Below are 22,983 nucleotides of genomic sequence, written 5' to 3'. Positions count from 1 at the left end.
GTAAAAAAAATGGAAAATATTAATTTTGCAATAGACATACACAATAATCTTTCTGAACAGAATGAGCAGTATGGGATAAAGGTCAAGATGTACTCACTGGATCATTAAGTGCACGTGCAGCTGCCTGTGAGAGACAAACAATCCAGCAGCAAACAGAAGAGCATAATACAAAGATAAGCAATCTATTTTTTTCATGAACTAGAGAAGAAAGAGACATTGAATGGACATATTAGAAATGCAAACATTACATGTATTATCTTTGCAGATCATCCTGAAAGCTTATAAAATGAGTCAGAAAAAAGAATACTGCAGCAACTAAAAAAAAATTAAAAAATAGAGAACCTGGACAGTATGAGCTGTAGAGGCAAGAAAATGTAACTCAGAGTTGCTATGAAAGAAGAATCTGTAAGCTTTAGATGAAGACCTTATTAAAGCCTTTCAATCAAACCCATTCAAAAATGTCACCCAGCTTACAGGCCCAAGTGATCATCAGAAAGCTGGTGCTGCTCATTTAACCAGAGCAGAGGCAAAGTGAACTGCTTTAGGCCCAGTTCTGCCCTAGCTAATAAAAGATGTATCAGAGGAGCAGAGATTTTAGCTGGACCAAAAGACAAGCCTGGACTAGAGGCTTTCACACAAACCTGGCAGCAGATGGTTCTCTCTGAACAAGGAAGTGCTTGGGAAAGTCATAGCAAGGAGAGACAGCAAAGACGGGTACACAAACACCACTGAGTAAAGTACCAAGGACAGAATGTTTTGAAACCTCTACAAGAAAACCTGGAGTGAAAGAGTTTGAGCCATCTAAAGCAATAAAGATAATGCAGAAAAAAATAAGAGAAAATAATGTTATAGTATCCCTGAGGGACAAACGTCCTCAAATCCATTATGACCCCAAGACTGTAATTAATTTCCAATAGTGAGATATATGCATACATCTCATTTAGAGGTTAGTAAAAAGGGTATTATTTAATGAATATTGGACACAGACATAATATGTAGTTGAAGATGACATTTCTCTCAAGGGTTTACAGGCACTAGAGTGGGCACAGAAGTTGGAACAAGAAGTTTTAAGCCTTTATGAGTTGTTCCTAGCAGGACAAAAACAATTGCAAATTACACCAAACAAAACTGCAATTCCATCTTCAGGAAAGTAATACAGTACTTGTATTAACACAAGAGAAGACATTATCTGAAGCATATATTAAGATGTTTCAAGGAGGTGATTAAATCACAACCTTTCAGGACTTAAAAGCCAGAAATTAAAAAAAAAAAAAAAATTAAAAAAAAAGTTAAAGAGGCTCCAGAAGAAGCAACTACATATGGAACACAACACAAAAAAGACAGCATCCCTGTCAAGGTGGGTTTCAAGAAATAAAATATGGCAAACCATCTGGATATAAGAGGGAGGTATTCCACATTCAATGTGAATGCAAATCAGTTAATTGTAACCCTCTTTTTCATTTCTGTACTTGTGTTCTTTACATCATTATGTTTTCTATTTTAAATATTATAAATATAGTGGGGGGGGGTTAAATTTTATCTACACCTAGACTTAATTAAAAATAATTTCAAAGTAAACCTAAACACTAATAATGTGAAGCAAGCTTATGAATGAGTCAAGAAACTTCATACAGATGAATGCAAAAGCAAAAAAAAAAAAGTATTCCCCCATCCCATCCCCTAATTCAAAACTTTTCTTGTTCCCATTTATGACCACTGTCACTCATTCTCTTACCCTTTTAATTTAGTAAAACGCCTGGATTCAGCTTTTAGACAACCTCCTTGTAGATACAAGGAGGTTTGTGTGAGGTCTCCCCAAAGCTTTTCTCCGGGCTGAAGCAGCCCTGCTCCCCCAGCCTCTCTCCTCACAGAAGTGCTTGACCTCAGCGCTCTCTGCTGAACATGCTGCAGCTGATGGACACACTTCCTCTTCCAGTGCAGTACAGGAAACAATGTTCAAAGCTGGCCACTGTATTCCTGATGCAGTCTACTGAGAGCCAAGTAAAGGTGAATGTTCACTTCCCCTAATTCCCTGGTTTATGCTCCTCCTGGAATCACCTGGGTGCTGTCAGCCTTCACTCCTGCCAAGATGCTCTGGCAGCTCATGTCTGGCCCCAGACATTCAGTCCCAAAAATGCATCCCTTCTAGAGGTTGGTCCACCCTGGGTGCAAGACATCTGTTCTTGCTGAATCTTCTGAACTTCCTGCTGGTCCATTCCCTCAGCTGACTGGGTCCCTCTGCATGGCAGCCCTGCAACTCAAGCAGGTCAACTGCACCTGTAGTTTGGTGTTCACAAGAGTTCACAAGACAGGAGTGTCTCCTCCTCCAGGTCACTGATATAAGATATTAAATAACCTGGTTCAACAACAGAGCCCTGCAGGTCTGCTTTCCAACCTGCAGAATGGAAACCAATCATTATGCACAACCTCTAAAGTTTAATGATCCAACCATGAGTTCCTTGTTTAACCAACCGGCCTACAGGCTCTTCCCTTCATTTTCCCCATTCCTGGGATGGACTATCTCTGTGTTTAGAGGAACTGGAAAAAGTCCTGATGAAGAAAGCTCAGACAAGGGTAGCTTCAGCAGTTTGGCAAGGGGCATGGCAGAGTTTCCAGCTGGCACTGTAGGATGCTGCAGTCTACAGGATTTCCACCATTATCTAATTAAAAAAACCAAAAAAACAACCTTCTGTTTCTTCTCCTACCATATGTCTCTCTACAGAATACCTGAATTAAGAGAGTTTTTTCCACAACCATACCAGGGATGTTAAGACTTTCAGGCCAGGCAAAAGCCCAGGGAAGAAAGGTACGCCTTATCAGAAATTTTTCAATTGTTGGTATATAAACCTACTTATATATTATTCTTGTTTTATTCAGAATCCTCCCTTGGCACTGAGAATTAAATGTACATTTAATATACCAATCTTTGGATCTCTTTAGAAAGACAAACATTGCAGGGAATAAATATCTGTTCAGAAAGCAATTTAGGATTTGAAGGTATTTTTTGTGCTTTTTTATGATTTCTTCCTCTAACTACTACAACAAGTATGAAAAGGTCATTTTTGAATTCATTAAAACAGCATGAACCTTTCTCTTCATGGCCCATATTTGAAGGGAGGGAAAAATATCCCATAGCGCCATTTTCATTACAATTAAGATATTCAGAAGCATCGCTTTCCTAGAATATTACCCAAACCTTTTATAAAGCTTTATGGGTGGTTCAGGCATTTTCTTAGGTCATAATTTTATTTCCAGTATGGAAATGCTTTATTTGAGTGCCAGGCATGTATTTTTTTTTCCTATATCTGAAAGGTTCAAAAAAGTCACCAGGTATAAGCAGTCACTGGCATTCCCTTGATATGCAAATGCTATAAACATGCCTTTCTTCACTGAGTCACTGCCTGTTCACACCTGGTATTGGAATGAGAGAGCAACAGGGGCACACACGAGCAGTGACAGTGAAAAACACTACCCAGTGTACGGTCACACCACCTAAAATACTACACAACCTGCTGCAAGGATGACACTGCTTGATAGCACTTGGATGAAGAAAATACTACACAACCTGCTGCAAGGATGACACTGCTTGATAGCACTCGGATGAAGGTATTGTACATCTAATGTGACATTATCCCGAGGGGCACAGCTCCCAGTGACCCTGCAAGATTAAACTGCTGTGTTTTATCAATTCAGAAAATGGAAGGGCTTTTCAGAAATAAAGCCAGGGAAACAGACACTCAAATGGAAAAGTTTGTTATGTACAAATAGCAAGGTACAGCGACAGCGTGGACATTCAAGTGAAGCACAGGACAGTGAAACACACATCACATGTTTGACCAGACAGGGACAAGATCCTTTCTTAGCTGATAACTAAAGCAAAGAGCAATATTCTGCTCCAGATCTCCCTCTTTTCCAGTAATTAGTACCAAATTCCACCAGGATGCATATTTCTGAGATGACAACACTTGCAATATCTGTTTTCAAAAATTTATGAAACACATGCAATAAAGCATTTCAGTGAACAACTTAAAATATAATTTCCACATCTTTCAGTACCACTGACACCTTTTAGATTAAATAAGGTATTTGCTGGTTTATTTTTCCCCTTTTCCTGTTCATTTCTTTCAGTAGCCTGAATGTTTCAAATAAAGTTAAAAACAAAACCAAAACCAAGAAGCAACCAACCAAAAAACGCCTCCAACACATTAAAGTATGTAAGTGAACAAAATACAGGTTACTATACATGCATGGAACAAAAGGCTAACTTTTGACCCAGAAGATTGTATGGGAGAACATAACATTGTGCATACACTTTTAAAGCACTTTTGCCTGTTACAAACAGCAAAAAGAGAATAAACTTTTCCTTGTTTATTGTTTTTTGCCTTACAAAAATCTCATCAAGTGCTCCTCTCCAAAGCTTCACACACACAATAGCCTGTTTAGCATTTGGGAAGAATTATTTTCCTTGTTCCTATTTAGCTATCTAGTTTCAACTGAAGTGTCTTGCTATTTAAGTCCCTCTTAACCAGAAAAAAAAATAATTATTTTCTCTTTCCTACTTACACCCAAGTAACTGAGATGGCCTTTTTGGTTGGTATTTCAGGTAAGCTTGATTTTCAATACAAATCTATACAATCACAACCATTCCACCTTTAGATGAGGGCAAACATTTAAATGAAGTGAGGAATGCAGACGACAGGCTATTTTGGTAAAAGTTCAAGAGACGTATCTGCAAGCTCCTATGTACAGGCAAATTTCTTATCTGCTACAGATGCCAAATCAATCACATATGGACCTCAAAATGCAAGGAATTCTGATGTAGTTTGGTTTCCAAGAGCAAAAGTATCTAAGAGCATTTTTACCATCTTGATGGTGGCAAGGTGCAGCAAGGGAAATTCCTGTTGCCCATGCAGGTAAAACCTTCCCAGTGAAGGCAGGTTAAGCTCTGGCCCTAACAGGCAGCAGAATCAGCACATTTGGACACAGCCAGAACTCAAATGCAAAAGGCTCAAGCAGCATGACCTAAGTCTGAGGTTAGCCCTGCTCGAAACCACCATCACAGCTAGCTATGCTTTGGGCCAAACACCTTCAGAGGTCTCTTCTAATCTTAAGACTCAATGATCTACAAATATAGATTTTCTTACTTTTATTTATTATTTGTATTAAACATATTGCATATATCAAAGCACTGGTAAACTGAATAGAGCTTCAAAGTTCGTGTTTGGCAGCCTCACCAACAGATTTAAACCCTGTAAGTTCTGGAAAAGTGATTTATTATGAGTCTAGAACTGTAACTCTGCATAACAAACTCTGACTTAGAAATTTTCTATGAGACTCCAGGAGTTAAAAAGAAAAAAAAATAACTTATTCTACCTTAACATTTTATGCTATTGCTTCACTACTACAAGTGGTAGCTGAAGGGCAAAAAACAAAACAAAACAAAAAATTTTACAGGAATAGGTGAACATGCCCAATGCCTCTCACACACATGCACACCACAGTTTTATTAAAACTCATGCCCTCTCTCAGACCAATGGACAAAAGAAAGACAATGGACAATAAAAATTGCTACAGATTCCTCACTGTTCCTCTGACTTACTTCCTCCCTGCTATCTCAAAACAGAACTTGTTGAGAGACCAATGTCTGATAAATGTGGCACCAGGAATATGAGAAGAGAGTGAGTAAATATTGCATTGAAAAGGTATTAAAATGAAAGAAGTTTATTTCCTAAATTCTCTTTTTGGTTATTCTATTGCATCAGAAGTCAATAATGGAAATAACTACCTAAAATGAAGACTATTTAGGGATTCATGTGCCTTTTACTATTAATATATTCAGTTCATGAGATTAAAAAAAATTAGAGGAGTGCTTCTGTTTTGCCTGACAAGCAACTAATCCTTTAAGCTATGTTCACTGCTATGATCCGACTTGGAGACTGGCATTGTCTCAGAACAGTGGTGGTTACATAAAGGTAAGCAGGCTTGGACCTCTAACATTCAGCTTGCTGGTCATTTCATTACAAGTGTGCATTTTCTGTTACCTCTTGTGACACAGGCTATTGATAAAAGGGATGCTCCTGCTCTCCCCCCACTTTGCTGGGGTCAGATCTAATGACCTACTATCACCTGATGAGTGGGTTTAAGCTGGGCCTATGGAAAGCTTTGGGGGAATTTCTGGTAGATTACCTTTCCCTCAAATCACTCACTGGCTAATTCCTCTTGGAGCAGTAGGACCTCTAACTCCTATAAATCCTCCTATAAGGATGTGGTGGAAACGTGGCCAGTGGAAGGCAAGTATTACATGGTTAATCATGTACAGACATAATGGCTGGATGGGAAGGTAGAGGGAGAAAGAGAGTTTACAGCACAGTTTTGTCTACTGGTTCATGTGGAGACATTCAAAACCCACCCAGATGTGTTCCTGTATAACCCACCCTAGGTGACCCTGCTTTGGCTGGGGGGCTAGACTAGATGATCTCCAGAGGTGCTTGGTTTGGCTGTCCACTTGCCAGGAACACAGATAAATGGACCATCTTGCAATCATCTTATATACTCTGGTTTTAGCTACAAAGCTTCCCGTGAGATTTTGAAGACAAGGGCTGGGGCAAAGGAGATTTTAAAAGAATAGATTTGAGGTCCTTGATCTTCCTACAATAAGCCCCTGATGAGCTGGGCCAATAAAGTTAAGCCAAAGCAAACCATCTACAAACAGCAGAGACTGGATGCAATTAATTCTCAAGTTCAGTTTATCTGACTCACATATGCATTAAAAAACACAAGCATTTCAAGTATTTTGATACCATAGCTTGATTACTAGTCCAGATGTACTCCATACAATCGCAACAAATTCTTGTTTTCATCTCACTAACATATCTATGCTTCAGAGAAACAGCAAAATGCTATTCCATCAAGCTGTACACAAACAGTGCTGCTGTTCTGGGAAGATCAAAAATGAAGCTAGACAGGGCAAGAATATACTGGGGTATTCATACACAACATTGAATTGAGAAGTTCCATGCTTTTAAGTGGTACACAAGTCTAGCTAACACAGTGATGAAGAATAAACAAATGAGGACTTCGATCTTTCCCAGCACAGCATTCTCATCCTGCCTGAACAGTGAGCCAATGAAAGCAGCTTTGCCACTCTGAGTGATCAGACACAACACACAGTGTGTTTCAGGGAAATCCAAATCAGAAAACACAGTGCATTGCCTCAGGTAGCTTCTTCAATTGACTTCTGCTCGATTTTACTAAGGCATTATTCTGCAATTTAAAAAAGGCAAAATTCCTGTGGAAAATTAACTTCTAAAACTATGTTTTAAAGCAAACTCTAAATTGTAGTCAGCAAAAGGTTTTTAATTCTAAACCATTTTCTACAATTTGTTATTTTTTTCCTGAATACAGGTTGTTTTGCTGCAAACTGAGCAGCAGAACAGAATGATTGCCTGACCTGCAATAACCTTCTTTCCAGGCTTTTGCAAATACTGACTTCTTTCCTTGTCTCATCATCCCTTATATAAATTATAATCAAGTACACAAACAACATAACATTAAAATCTGCCAGGTCACCCTGACACCATTACAGAATAGATCTTTTTTAAAGTGAAGACAACACTTGAAACCAGAGAATGATTTCAGCAAACTCTAATGGTCTAAACGACCATCCCAAGACACTCATATAAAGGAAAATAAAGTTACAAAAAGCTGTATCATCTCAAAGGGTCAGATAAAGCAAGGAGAGCACTCGACAGATTAAGTGAACGCCACGTGGGCTGGATGTCAATAGGATTAGAGTGGACTTTGGTTGCCCGAGCACAGACGTCCACATGCCTCGCAGAGGGGTCGCTGCAAAGGCACATCTCCTCCCGTGGGGCAGCTCCAGACCTCAGTGGGAGAAGATCAAAGCACAAAACAGAGGAGTGAAACAGGGAAAAGGTTTCAAATACATTCCTCAGCCAGAGACTAAATATAAGGAAGTGTCAGACAAGCTAGGGGAGTTTCAGATGAAAATAAAAAAGCTTTTTGTCAACTCACAGAAAGCCTACTGTGTTATTCTTACATGCACGCCTCCATCCAGGCAACATTATAAAATGGACAGCTGGCTAAACCCATCCAGAAAAAAAAAATAAGCTTCTGGTGTATTTAACAGATGGTGACACAGGTTATGAAATTGGTCTTTGCTTCAGTCACCAAATATTTTTTTTAACATAATTGAGATATAATATTTAAACACCCTTAGAATAATTCTCAGATGAAACAAAACCAAGCACTTACTGGAATGCATGTGTGTATATAGATTATATCCTATTCCACATTTCTGTTATCTGAGAAAAAAATCTGTGCTCACAAAAGTGAGGAGTTCAGGGTGACTTTATTGTACCTAAATATTATATTGCTTAAAAAAAAAAAAATACAAACAATTAAAACTTTCCTCTCATTCATATAACTACCAAGTTGTCTTCTACATAGGTGTTCTGGAATGTAATGCCATGCAACCATGTGTGATTTTCACAGAGAGAAGAGTAATGCTGTAATCTTTGTTTTGTATTACAGGATTTCAGGGGGAAAAGAGATTTGTTTTTTATAAATAACAAAGATCATTCCCTTCTATTCCTTCATAAATGAAAGTTCAAGCTTTTCACATGGTACAGGAAAAAAAATGAAGGTATCCTCTTAAAAAACATTGGTTTAAATAACATTTTTTATATTAAACTTGCAAATAACATGTCAATTCAGTGAACTCTTAATCAGCAAATTTAATGCCATAAAAAACAAGATCAGTTTGGACTCAAGCTTAATTAAGTCACACAGCCACATATTCCATCAATTTGAAAGGAAAGCAAAACACAGAACCTAACTACTTAACTGCAATTCTTTATTCTAATATTTAAGTAATAAATTTGCTCATTTATAGTCACTTGACCATCCTTGAAAAAGAAATGTGAATACATACTAGGGGAGGTTTAGATTGGATATTAGGAAAAAATTCTTCACTGAAAGGGTTGTTAAGCAGTGGAACAGGCTCCCCAGGGAAATGTTGGAGTCACCATCCCGGGAGGTATTTAAAAGATGTGTAGATGTGGTGCCTGGGGACATGGTTTAGTGATGGTCTTGGCAGTGCTGGGTTAACAACTGAACTTGACCTTACAGGTCTTTCTCAGCTTAATGTATTCCATGATTCTATAATTATCAGACTGACAAAATTCAAATACCTATCACTACAGGCTGGACAGTCAATTCTCCCTAAATACATAGCATGCTGGTGCTGCAAATGTGCAAGCTACTTACTCCAGAGCCCACATCAATTAGGTAGGCTGACCTCTCCATTACGTTACATTGGGTGAAACATTCTCTTCACATTAAAATTAAACCCTAAAATTTAACATTTAAAAAAATACTGTGCACATTCTATTGACAGACACGTAACTCCTAAACATAAAATAATTTATGCAGCATCAATATATAAAGAGAAGGAAATAAAATTAAACATAGGCATACATGTGCAGAGATTTGGCAGTTTAATGCTTCCCAAAGCATGGAAATCCAGAGCTATGTCACAGCTTTATCTCACAGATAATTTTCAGCTTATTTTGAACAATAAAGAAGTCATGTAAACAAATCTGCTTGCATTTAACAATTATGATACACTCACCCTCAGACAGAGGGTATATGTAACAGCCCATGTACCCACAAGAAAAAAGGGATGGAGTTGATGAATACATTTGTGAGCTGATAGTTCTTTGTTCCTTTGCAATTTAAAATTATTTTTAAAAAAATGAAAATCTGACTCTTCAGGTCAACTATTGTTTCCAGGGTTCCCAATCTATCAATTCTTTGCCAATTTTTCATTCACCTCTTAGTAATGGAATCTGGACACACAAAAGAAGTCTGCTTGAAACAAAACTACAAAATTTACTTTTGTCAAAGGAATGAAGACTGTATGTGGATATATATCTATTTACACAGTTACCATGTAAAAATTCCTCTACATGAAGTTCCTCAAAACATGAATAAGGGTATGAGCAAAATAATTTTCATGACAATTTATGCTGGAAAGTTTCATTTATGAGCATTAGATTTCTATCTCAACTTGAAAAGGCAAACCATAGCCAGCAACAACAAAAACACAACAAAAACCACCACACATACAAAACTAATGCTTCAAAACTGAAATTCAGATGTAAGTGCTAATACGAAACACACCAGAAAGACTTCTCTCAATCTCTAAGTTAATCATTAGCAGTACACATGTATCAAAAGCTGCCCTCCAAAACATAAATGGAAAATATATTCATCAAAATTTAAGTGTGAAATTTAAACCCCAGTATCCAACTGGAGAAATTACATTGAATTCCTAGGGCAATGATAACAAGCTTCCCTGCATTTATATCTTACATAATGCCAAAGAATCCTCATTATTTAATTATGTAAGCATAATTTTTCAACCCACTCATACTCATTTCTGCTCCGAGGATATGAAATATCTTACAAACATTTCAGGCCAAATGTCAAGAGAGACCTGTCAAGCTTCAAGCAGTAAGCCTCTTTCTTTTAATCTAATAAAAACCCCCAAAGCAATCCATATCTTTCTTTGCAAGATTCCCTTATAAAAAGTTCAGTTATTAAAACAACATAGCATTGGTATAGGCAGCGTTCTTTCGCTCCTGCTCCACAGGTGTGATTACACACCTAAGCAAAAACACACCACATTTCTGCTGTGATTTTTAGAACAGACCATTCAAGACCAATTTTATACAACAGATTATGGTGAGAATGGATAATGCTCTTTAAAATTTTCAGAATTACCCCAAATTAAATTAATCCAATTTTCATTTGTTTGATACCTTAGGTTATTTTTAAATTTACTGTGACAATGGGTATGAAATTCCTTTTTCTTCTTTTTAACAGGACATGTGCAACAGCGTAGATGGGATCATACTTCGCAAAGATCTGCATCCACACTGTACCTACTTCACCACCAAAAGCAGCTGCACAGTATTTCCATATTGTTGTAGTTAGGAGAAGATCTGCTACACTCAAATGTCAGAAACATATTTTGAATCCCAGAAAATTTTCTTTCTTTTGCACTGTTCACATCTGTAGATGTGAGTTTTCTGTAGGAAATAAAGCTGGTAGAACTGTGATTACCTGCAAATGGAACCATTTAATAATTTTGAAACACTACTTAATGAATTTAAGCTACAAAAAGCCCACCTACCAAAAACCAGTATGAAAGGATTGGAAGTGAGGTTTTTCAAAGCCCCAACAGCTCAGAAGAATTATCTAAATATATACATCTAGTGCTATTTCCAGGTGTCGTGAAATACTCCCTTCAAACAGGGCAGCAGCTGCATCTCCTGCAGGGCGTGGGTCTCCCACAGCTCATGTGTCATTGCTGCCTGCCCTTTCTGGCCATCCTAAGAACGCTGGCATGTGCACACTGGCACTGGATGCCATGTTTAGGCAACCAAATCACGTGCTTGAAGCTTTATTGCTGTAAAGCTTGTATTTGGTAAGGTAAGATTTACTTTTGCCAAAAGATGAGATAATGTTTATATGGACACTTCTCAACAGTTTTTCCACCCAGCTAAGTAACACACACTGCTTTTTTATCTCCATTCAGCAGCAATACTGGAAATACAAATATTAAGTGATGGATTTGGATATGTTTGTGTCTGGAAGGCAGAAGAACAGGAAGGGTGTTCTTCATCAGAAACCTGTTATCATTTGACACACTAAAAGCTTAATTAAATGGAATTCAATCACTCCAAGTACAATCTATGCATGGTAAAAGAAATTCATTATAATGACTGTTTCTTGCAGCCCATTGTGCTTGTACAGCAAGTTACTGTCCATAAATAAGCCTGATGGCTTTGACACTGATAAGTTCAGTGTCTGTACCTTTATCATTACATGATTGTGTAATCATGATTTGTCTTTCCCTTTTACTCCTTTTAGCTGCTACCACCACCCATTCTACAAACTGCTAAGGTACTCCATTGACAAATGAATACCATCCTATCCAGCCACTCAGCAAGAACTACTTTGAAGCAATTCAAAAGACTTCTCCTCCCTATCCCAATGGCTCCACAGACTGTCTGGGGGGCATAGCCAATAAAGCTTCCAACAGAGCACCACAGAACAACTGCTGGCTTTATCCAAAAGTTAAACACAGGACAGAAATACAAGACTACTATATATTTGAATTTTAAGTAAGTGATTTTTGCATAGAAAATTTTAAATTGCTACAACAAAGAGCTATGTGTCTTCCTAAAAACTGGATCCCATTTTTTGGAACATGTTACACTCTGATTTTACAAGTAAAACTATGATGTGATACAAAACACAGCAGAAAATGCTGTGTTCATTCAAGTATAATTCTCTGTCTTCCATTTCCTGCAAAACAACACCTAGTTGAAGAAAAGAAAAAAACAACTTCAAAACTGTAATGACAGAGGCACTAACTACACCAATTTTCTTCCCCTCTGGTCTTCATTTCTATATGCTAAGAATTACAAGATAAAACAAGAAGATTTTTTTTTTCCCGAAGAGAACAATAAAGAGGAAAAAAATCGCCTCCAAACCACAAGTTCATTATAAATAAAATTCATAACTTAGGACACTTATTTAGGCATCAAAGTCAGGACAGACATGCAGGAGCAGAATCAAGTATGAACGGCAGCAAACTATTTACCTACATTCTGCCTTATCTGGCACCACTCAGCACACTGAATTACTCACTTTGGTGCTTGTCTGTTGGTTGTGGGCTTTTTTAAAGCTGACTTTGAAATTTACCAAGCAGCACATTTGGAGATAAAGGCTCTGACTGATAATCATTCTGTGCTCAATGCTTAGGGCAAGCTGTCTTTCCTACATTTCATTTCCTGAAAAAAAAAAAAATTAATACAGAATTTAAAGGAGATAATTTAAGAATAAAACTAAATCCCCATGTCCTTGAACGCTGGGAACTACTCTGGGTTCTTTTGCTTCTCCTGAGATTGTTCCAGATTTAAACTGAGGAATGCCATTTCAAAAGCAAGAACAAGAAAACTGACAGATATTTTAAGTCAATATTTGACAATCAAGAGCTCAGAATTACTACTCTATTAAAAGATCAACAAAAACACATCAACAAAACCATGTGATTCTCAAATATTAAGAGTGGAAAGAAATACTAATATATAAAACAGCTGCCCCATATGCATTAGCCTCAAAACTTGCTTTTTACAACTCATTACCAAATACAGTTACAACCTTTACCCAAATGTTCTTGGGAGCATTTCTCAATGTATAAATATTTTATTGTCTTTTGCCTGATTTTAATTAACTCACAGTCCAAAAGTCTTTTGAAATAAACCCTTCACATCAGCACTGAGCACGCTGGCTTAACTGAATGCTGGTAAAGTCATGCTCGGAACAACTGAGACTGACAGGCACAGGAGATGCACAAGAGCAGAACTGGCTTGAGAAATTTCAACAGAATTTGACTGAAAATATGAAATGTCATTTAAGAAAACAAACCACAAAAAAAAAAAAAGAAAGCCTTGATCTTGTTTGAATTTTGTTTGAGTCACTCCAATTCAAATGGTAAGATTTTATTCCCTGCAGCTCTGCTGCAGAGCTATCTAGCATAAGAGTATATTTGAGTGAAACTGCATTTCCACAACATTCACCATTTTTGATAAATAAAAACCTTCCCAAAAAATAGATGGATTTTTATTAAGTACTCGTTAAGAAGACCAGTATTAAAGAAAGGCTCAAGATTAAGATTTATCTTCCAAGAAAAGTTTGAACAGTGCAGGAAGATAAGACACCTATCCAGTCTCTGAACAATAAGGAGGTGCTGAATAAGGGGAGGGGCAAAAGCACATGGTTCTGGAAGAAGAGACAATTATGCATTTACCACAGGATGGATAAATATCGTTGAACAGTCAGATATTTAGGACCTGTTGTACTTCATTTAACAAGTCAAGGGAGTTCCTCCAATATAGAGTTTCCACGTATGACATAGCACTATGGTACATACACCACACTCACAGTAGCAGAGCATACAAGATAAAAGTGAAAGCCACAAAATCTGTACTGAAAGACAATCTCAGCTTAAAAATGCCAGGCTCTTTGTAGAGAGATATTTCAGTCTTCATAGTTAATTCAGGGACAGTTACAGCTGCCCTTCTGGAGTCCACCCCCACCAAAAGTCGCCCTTAAAAATTTTCCACTCCTTACTCCTGCAGTTAAGTGCAAGGAGCACATATGCTGGGATCATCAAGTGCCTGCATGAGAATGCTGGAACGAGAAGTATTGTGCAACTGCACTGCAGCCCTCTGTAGGGATTTCCCTGGCTATCCCTTGAACCACCTTCTCCCTTCCTAGTGAGAAGAAACAATTCAAAATCGACCCTCTCCAAATTAAAACTATTTTGCAAATACCTGCTGCTACTTTCACCAGAGCACTCATCACAACCTTGCTCACAGTTTACCAAGCATTCCACCCACTACAATGGCTATTCTGAACCTCCAAATAATTTCAAACATATGTAATTAAAAAAAAAAAAATTCTCCATTTGCAGACTTACATGAAATCCTGATTTATCCAGAAATATACTGGCCAGATGCAGTAAGAAGACAGAAATCAAACCCAGTTGCAGTTTCTCTTTATTTAGAGCTCCCAGCTATCTTGCCATTAGTTATGAAAATGAGATCCACAAAACTAAGTCAAATATCTCAGTAACAAACTGTTGTCTTGGTGCCAGACCTAACCTATTGCACTCAAAAACCTCAGTCTTATGTCTAGAACACTAGAAATACTCAACAGTGTAATGGGTTTTTTTGAGATAAAAGCTTCCCTTACTAATTTCTTGAGATTGAAAAGAACGTGCATAGAGCTGACCTTACACAAAATACTTAACGTATCTTTAAATTATACAGATCGTCTCTAACACACCTTTTCTTGGAAATCCACAGCATGAAGAATACACATTACAACACATTTTGGTACAAAATCTTTGAATATTCACGTCAAACAATACTCCACTTATGGGCTGTAACATAGGTAGTGGAAGTTACTAATTTTGTGTTGGACTTCATGTTAACATCATTACCACCGAATCACATGGACTTAGCAAATGTCGATTTATTCCCCACATGTAAAATATTTTAATAAAGCTTTTTGCAAGTTTGGGGTTTATTGCAAAAAAAACAAACCTATACAAGTATGCAAAGTATAAATCACTAAAACTTGCAAGTCCAATAGAGTTTATTTGTATCACAGATCAATAACCTGGATTCAGAAGTGAGAGCTAAGCTTTCACTGTCACACAACATAACTGTTATGATGCAGAGATTAAAAATAAACTCACAGGCAAAATGACATAAATATTCACATGTAATATGCCCTAAGTAATGTGTTGTGCATCAAATACAACCACAAAGCACTGGTCCAAGAATTAACTTTATTTTGATGTTACTGCCCATAATAATAAGAATTCTATAAACAAAAGAAAATACTGCAACCAGGTATTCCAGACTTTAAAAGCACATGAAGGCTTCTAGTTACTCTCTAATAGCATATAAAAGGTAAATATGCCTAAAAATCTTCTGCAATATTTAATCCTCAAAGAAATACTGAAAAGAAATGCTATTTTAGAAGAACTATTTTATAGTAATGTAATTTATAGTAAGTTTTTTGAGACTTACTAGTATATGCCACATATATTCACATATAGATTGGCACTAATCTACTTTAAGAAGAGAATCCTGAATTTACAACCTCAGCTATGAAAGATTTTTGACTAGCACTGCACTTCCCTATTTAATCACTATTCCATTATTTCTCTGTATTAAAAACGTATGTCAGATTCTGGGGACAAATTAGGTTGTACCATCTACAGTATATATTAAGTATCAGAAACAGATTATGGTGATGTGGGTCTCTGCCAAACCACAGAGCATTGCAACATCACAACTTTACTGAGAAGATACCAACCAGTGCTACGCAACAGTGCTTCATAGTATATGGCTATGAAGTACTGTTCTTTTTGGGATGAAATACACTGTTCCTTTCAGTCTCAAAGAAGAACACATATAGCTTCCTTCTTCTTATTTTGAAATTACTGTCCAACTTTTATCAAGTGCTGGAGATAATTTCTTATGCAATGTGAAACAGTTAATATTGCATAATGACGATGACAGAAAAGCTTACAGAAGAACTCAGGACTTCCTTTACAAAAAAAAAAAAATAAAAAAGAAAAAAGAAAAAAAAAATAAGCTTAGCTTTAATTTCCATCCAAATTGTCCACAGAGACAGACTAAAAACCAGACCCTCAGCTGCAGCTAAAGAGCACCCCAGGTTAAGGCCACCTTTGTTTCTCAGCAGTGGTCCGAGCCCTTGACATAAATCAGACCAGCCCCGAAAGAGACCGAAACCATCACAGCAGGTAGACACCAACACAAACACTTCCAGTTTGTATCCCTTGTGTGAACATCAAATATCATTTTGGCACCTCCATCCCACTAAGGCACAGATTCCTTCTTAGGTAGTAGTAAAAAACCAGAGATTAGACATAATCTCTGGTTTTACTTGGCTAATTTGAATGGGATACATAAAACTCAAGGAGTTTCTCGCTTGCTTCCGTCTCTATAACAACAGTGTCATGGAATAGTCTTAGCTAAACTCTGCCACAAGCCTTCCGTTTAACTCTAAACTGAATCTCCCAAATAATTTTAAGTAAGCAGCCAAATCAAAACAAAACCATAAAAGTGATCTTGTCACTGGCAAGCTATTTTCAAATTTCTTTACAGATAGTAAGAAAAAAACTCGAAGATGCTGATGGCAGTGTCAGCGTTGTGCAATCTGCCAAATCTTCATTTTACACATTTCTATCTGTGGAAAATGTACACTAGTTTTTTTAATCGCATTTTACCATACATGCGGAGTCTTACTACAAATTGAGAGCAGGCCTTCACTGTGGATGGTTTACAAGGAGCAATAAATTTATCCTTTGTCAAGGAGCTAAACACAATCACACTTAGTGACCACAAAATACACCAAATTTCCACAAATATGTAAGAGCTCTCAGCTGCAAATTATACTTTTCAGGCTCAGCAAACCTACAAATAAGGTCTTAACTTTTTCTTTAAGTATTGCACTCAAAACCAAACAGACCTCCTAAACAATTTATCTACCCTGTTAGGAAGATTTTATAGCAAGTTTTTTCCCACTTCAAATTTCTTTTCAGGTATTGAAGTGCACAATGCTATTTGCAGAACCTCAACTGATGTCTCAGCAACCTTTCTTTTACCAACTCTTGCAAAGTCTTGATTATTCATGGGGTTTTTTGCCTCAGTCCTTCCTTACAATCAGTGCTTTCTACACTTAGCAGTACATCTGTGACTATACTTGTCTGGAGGTATACCAAATGAAAAATATTTCAGTCATTATTTTAAGATGTTCTGCAACATATCTATAACTGAAGCTGTCAAAAATTAAACACTGGCCTTCTAGAAGAAATTACAGAGTAATTTTTAACAATAACTGAATTCCAAAAGACAGATCTCTAAATGATGTGAAAAGTGGTGAAGAACTGGGGTCTCCAAGTTTAGATTTTGTATTATCATAACGAAATTAAGATTTCTCATTGACAAACTGCTCATTTTCCAATGCTTCTAAAATGGAAACAACATGCTCAGTCCTATTCCTTTAACAATTACAATGAGCTAAAGTTTACCCATGCAAAATTGTGTCAGGAAAGGCTTTCTACTTTAGTAGGCTCAATTAATTGCAGAAAAAACAGACTTAATGTGAAAAAGAATACTGATCAGCAGGAACGTTTTTCACCATATTCAGAATAAGGAATAACCAACCTAGTGGATCCAATACTGTGCTCAGGAGAGACAGAAAATAAGATGAATTATCTCTTTTACATAAAACTACAAGAATGATTAGTCACAATCCAGATCTATATTTCTATATTCCTGCAAGCTAGTGTAGCATTTACAGGCTGAGTCAGAACCGAGGTCTCCATTCTGCTCACTACTGCATAAGCAGATACAGAGACATCTCTAGAAGTTTACATTCTGAGTTTTACTGAGTAACAAAGCTGACTGACCAGAAGTATAAAACAAGTAAATCCCATACAAATACTATAACCATGGCTTTCAACATTCACAAAAGTTATACCCAGGATGAACCCTCAACTAAAAGAAGTAGTAAAGCGTGCCTTTAGTCATTTTGTTCATAGTATCATGAAAATATTTCTTACCAAGACTGCTGCAAGGACCACATTCAGATAGCCTAAGTTCCTCCTGCAGCCTTAAGCCAAACCAAGGAAGTGAGATATGGGCTTCAAATGATCGAAAGTTTAGGTTTAGGTATGCATGAAGCAGTCACAAGCTCCATGGTGAAACACTACAGATACCTGACACTGTCCCTAATTCCATATTTGAGAAGTGCAACTCGTCCTCATTCAGGCCCTGGCTGACCTGTCCAGTTACCAGATGATGTCTGCTAATTTTTTAACGCGCAGAATTGAGCTGCAGATTCTGCTGCAGATATGATCGTTTTCCTACAGTCATATATACTCAGCATTTGTTTTTTGCCTCCCAGTCTTGCTGGAACCTGCCAGTAGCTACTTCCCAGCATTCCCAACATGTGAGGAGTTAAATCTCCTTCAGTATACATCCCCTCCAGTATTTCATGAAGTTAGACAACAAAAGCAGAAAGAAACCAGTTCAGGTAATGACAACAACAAGGGTGTGTGGCAGGAAGGAAGGAACAGTTTATATCATCAGCCTGCACTTCCATCTGAAGTATAGAGCTGCACCACAGCCCAGAGCAAGGATCAATCCAACCACAGGTTACAGCTGCTCATCCCCAAAGAAAATGAGATGAAGGTCATGCAAACATTGTTTCAGCATATGGCAGATGTATGTTACGAAGCTTCTGCTACAGTGCCATACCTAAAAATGTCAGTAGTTACTGAGATGTTTCTTTTTGGTTATTAGATACATTTTTAACCTGTGAAACAAAAAAAACCAAAAAACCAAACCAAACCAAACAAAAAAAACAAAAACAAACAAACAAAAAAAAACCCCAAAAAAAGAAAGTGGGCGGGGGAATGGGGGAAATGATAAATACAAATAATTTTGGAGTATATGCAAATATATACACACTGAAGCTTTAGTAAGTTTTCCCCAGCCACTGTTTCAGATAACAGAGAAGGAGGTTCTTCATTTCATTACAAGAAGCATTGCAACATGCTACAAGGGCTCAACCAGCTCAATATATTGGGAGTCAATATTGGCTATATTGACTCAATATATAAGGAGTCAGAAAGAAGCTTCTCCAAGCTCTTCTTTCTCAGACGCCACCTCCAATTCCTTCTCCAACTGGAGAAAAACAAACCCAAAACAAACATTGAAAATGGCAAAAGATAGGCTACTCATTTATGTTACAATCAGCAAACAATTGTGAAAAAAAATTTAAAAGGGAAGGAAAAAATATCCATACAGAAAAACTCAATTAGCTATTTTTATCACAGAATATAATGAATCAGAACTTTCAACATGTGGGGAATACAAAAATACAGAGAAATAATCATACTTCTATTGCTACAAAAACATAAGGGACTAACTTCAGAATATTATGCACAAAGGCTACTAGGACTACAATAATTTTCAAAGCCACAAAAAGGATCTACAGAAGGCAAAAGAAAAAGCAGTTAAAACAGAAGAACAGAGATGCAGGACTTCTCACATTTTGCTCTGATACATTAAAATGCTATAGTGAACAAATTATTTCTATGTTCCAAGTGTATTATAATGCTACTGCACTAATTATTCATCAATTAAATAATTTTTTAGACTGAATGATGGACAACAAAACTCAGCTGCCATACAACCAGCTGCTCCTTTAAGTCTCTCATATCTGAACCTTATTCTTGGATGCCCTTACTGATGTAGCCATCCTTTTCCACTGTTAGCCTCCATTAATACGTATCAAAAAGAATGTCTCTATATATGTTCAGCTATTTATCAACATTCTATATTAAATTTCCTAAAAAAGAAGATATACATACACATTTCCACTACAGATGCTGACTTTAACAAGGAGCAAACTGAGCAGGGTTTCTACTTGTCATTCTTTTCCACTTACTGCCCCCTATTAACATTGACCACATACAACCATTTTAGACCATATACAAACCACAGACATATCCATGCTCTTCTATGTCTGCAAATGTCTTGCACCAAACATCCAGTTTTCTTAAAAATAACCTCTCCCATACCACCTACATCTCTTAAGTATAAATGATTGAAGAGCCATGCGTGTTAAAATTAAAAGCTTTAATTGTTTGGTAGATTCCAACATTTTGCTGTTTACCAAATGCAGAAAAACCCAGCAAACCAACAAGAAAACAAGCCAACAAGAAAAACTCCACCATGAGCCAAAAGCATCACCCTCTGTTACTGCTCAGACAGAAAAAGAATTGGATCTCCTAGAGGGCATGCAAAGAATTGCCCAGAAAGAAAGTGCTGGCAGAACCTTTTCATACAGACATAAAATACACCGACTACAGGAAACGGTGGACACCATTAATACTTTTTAGTCATGCAGGCAGCTTTCTGTGGACTCCTAAAATCCCAGGAAAATTCCAACTATAAGGAGAAGTACCATGGGCACACAAAATACAGAGAGGAAGCTTCCCAGATTCTGATGATAATGCCACTAAAATAAAGGGGATTATTCAATTGAGCAAGAACTTCTGGACTGAGCTTAAGTTTTTCATAGCTTGCTTTAAAATTGCCAGCTAGAGTGTTTAAACAAATATCAAACCATTTTCATTTGGTCCACCCAAAAAGCCAGTGTGATTAATTTCACAAGCCCATAAACCACTGCATGTCTATTTATCATTACAAAAGAAATACAACTTGCAAACAGCCCTGCTGTTATTCACAGCCAAACTCTAACTGCTACCAAATGGTAAAACTGATAAATTACCTTATTAAATTACTGAATGCAATCAGAGGTGCCCTGCTGCCACTACAGTCATCAGTGCTTATGTGAAAAATTGAACAAAATTAGGCTCTAGATATGCAGTTTAGTCTTCAAGAACTGCCCCAGACACATCTCGTCCCAATGAAGTTAATGAAACTACTCAGGTGGAGAGGTCAATATTAGCAAGTTTCATTCCAGGAGTGGAGTTTTAAGCCATAAGTAGCACACATTGCTAAGGAATAATGCACCACAAACTTACAACACCCAGAATGTGATATGTCACCATCCAATCTATTAGTGGAATGCAAGTGATAAAGTACTGTGTTAATTATTTAAGAAGTGATGTTGAAATGGTTAGCTGGTAAAAACTGCTGCAGTTCTGGAAGCAAGTCAACTCAGTGTCAGAGAACAGGAGGCTGGGTCAAATTATGTCTACTTAGAAATACGAAGCTTACTGGAAATCACATAATTTACTATGAATTCATGCACAGCAGATCATTCTCAAAGGTGAGACAGGAAGACAAATTAACACATTTTTAAGAAGCAGCAATTATAATATTATCATTATGAGCAGGTTAATTCGTGAATCTGGCATAAACAGTTTCAAACATTATTATTATAATACTTATGTAATTCATAGCAGATTTACTAAGTATAATGGAGTCTTCATAAAATGACACTCCATCACACTGCTGCCAGCTCCTACAGAAATGGGAAATCAATTTTTTACAAATGCAAATTACACAGTGGGTGGGTAAGAGAAATGCAAACTGCAAAATCCTACACTAAATAAAAACATATATAAACATGGTGACAGCCTGGTAAGGGCTCCTCTTCAAATAGCTAAGGAATGGCAACCCCATTTTCCTTCCTGAACAAACTCCTTTCAAATATGGAGGATGGCAACAAAAGGAGACTAAAAATGAATTTTCAAGCAATGTTTTCATAATGTAATATTTATTAGTTGTAATTAATAACAGGAATTTCTACAGCACAGTTCAAACTTTCAGAGAGAAACTGCATCTAACAATGCAGAAACTAAGAGAAAAATGATCCCTTGACAGGCCAGAAAATATCTATTTATTTAGTTAAATTCTACTGACATTGGTAACATCTTCATTCAAATGTTTTTGTAATGACTCAGTATTTAAACATCACTATGTATAACAACCTTCTTCCTGATTTGAATAAACAGAGCAGCACTAGGCCCAGCTATCCCCAGCAGTGGTATTCTCATTACAGAACAACACAAGGAAGTACTTTTCACAGAAAAAAAATGTATTTTGCCTATCTTAAAATCTGTGTACTTTGTAGAAAATGTCAAGCATTACAAGCCTAGTGGCAGCACCGGGACTCCCAGGCAGGCAGGCCCTAGGAGGAGCACGGAGGTGGCAGCTCAGCCCAGGGTGACAGGGAGGAGGAGTGTGCTTCATGTCACCGTCAAGGGACTCCTCCAGGCAACTTAAAAAGCAGCACTGAGAGATTTGCACCTAATCCTCCACGGCCCAGGCGAGGATTTCTGTGATATAATGCTAGACAGCCACGTGCAGGAGAGAAGGGGGTTCAAAAGGCTCCTAGAGTCAGAGAGAGAAACACTAAAAAGAAATACGTGAAAACTAAGAGCTGAGGAGCTTATTGCCTCTGAGTTTCAATCCTTTCATTGCTCTTTTCATCCAGGGGAGGTAAAATTTATTTATAGATTTATAGTATTTGAGAAAGGCAGGGGGAAGAAAAGAAAAAACCTGTAAGCTTATAACTTGCTGTTTGATCATCCTTTGTCTCATACTGTTTCTGCTTTATTTGATAAAAATTCACTCATTGTGACTGCTGTACAAAAGCTGTGAAGGAAATACAGAAAGCAAGCAACTAAACAGATACCATTATTTCAATAGCCTAGTTGCCATACATATCACAATTAACTGTACATCAGTGACTTAAACAAGGGCTACTCGGTTTTATTGTTCTCACTACCAGGGTAGATTTTACCCA

At 37.2% G+C, this 22,983-nt stretch overlaps 1 protein-coding gene across 1 annotated transcript in view; it reads right to left on the bottom strand.

Moving 5' to 3' along the window:
• Positions 1-22,983, bottom strand: part of UBL3 (ubiquitin like 3) — a 56,067-nt gene that overhangs the window by 31,345 nt on the left and 1,739 nt on the right. The window lies entirely within an intron of this gene.

The sequence above is a fragment of the Parus major genome, chromosome 1, assembly GCF_001522545.3.
Source record: "Parus major isolate Abel chromosome 1, Parus_major1.1, whole genome shotgun sequence".
Lineage (NCBI taxonomy): Eukaryota > Metazoa > Chordata > Aves > Passeriformes > Paridae > Parus > Parus major.
This window is presented reverse-complemented; position numbering and strand designations above follow the sequence as displayed.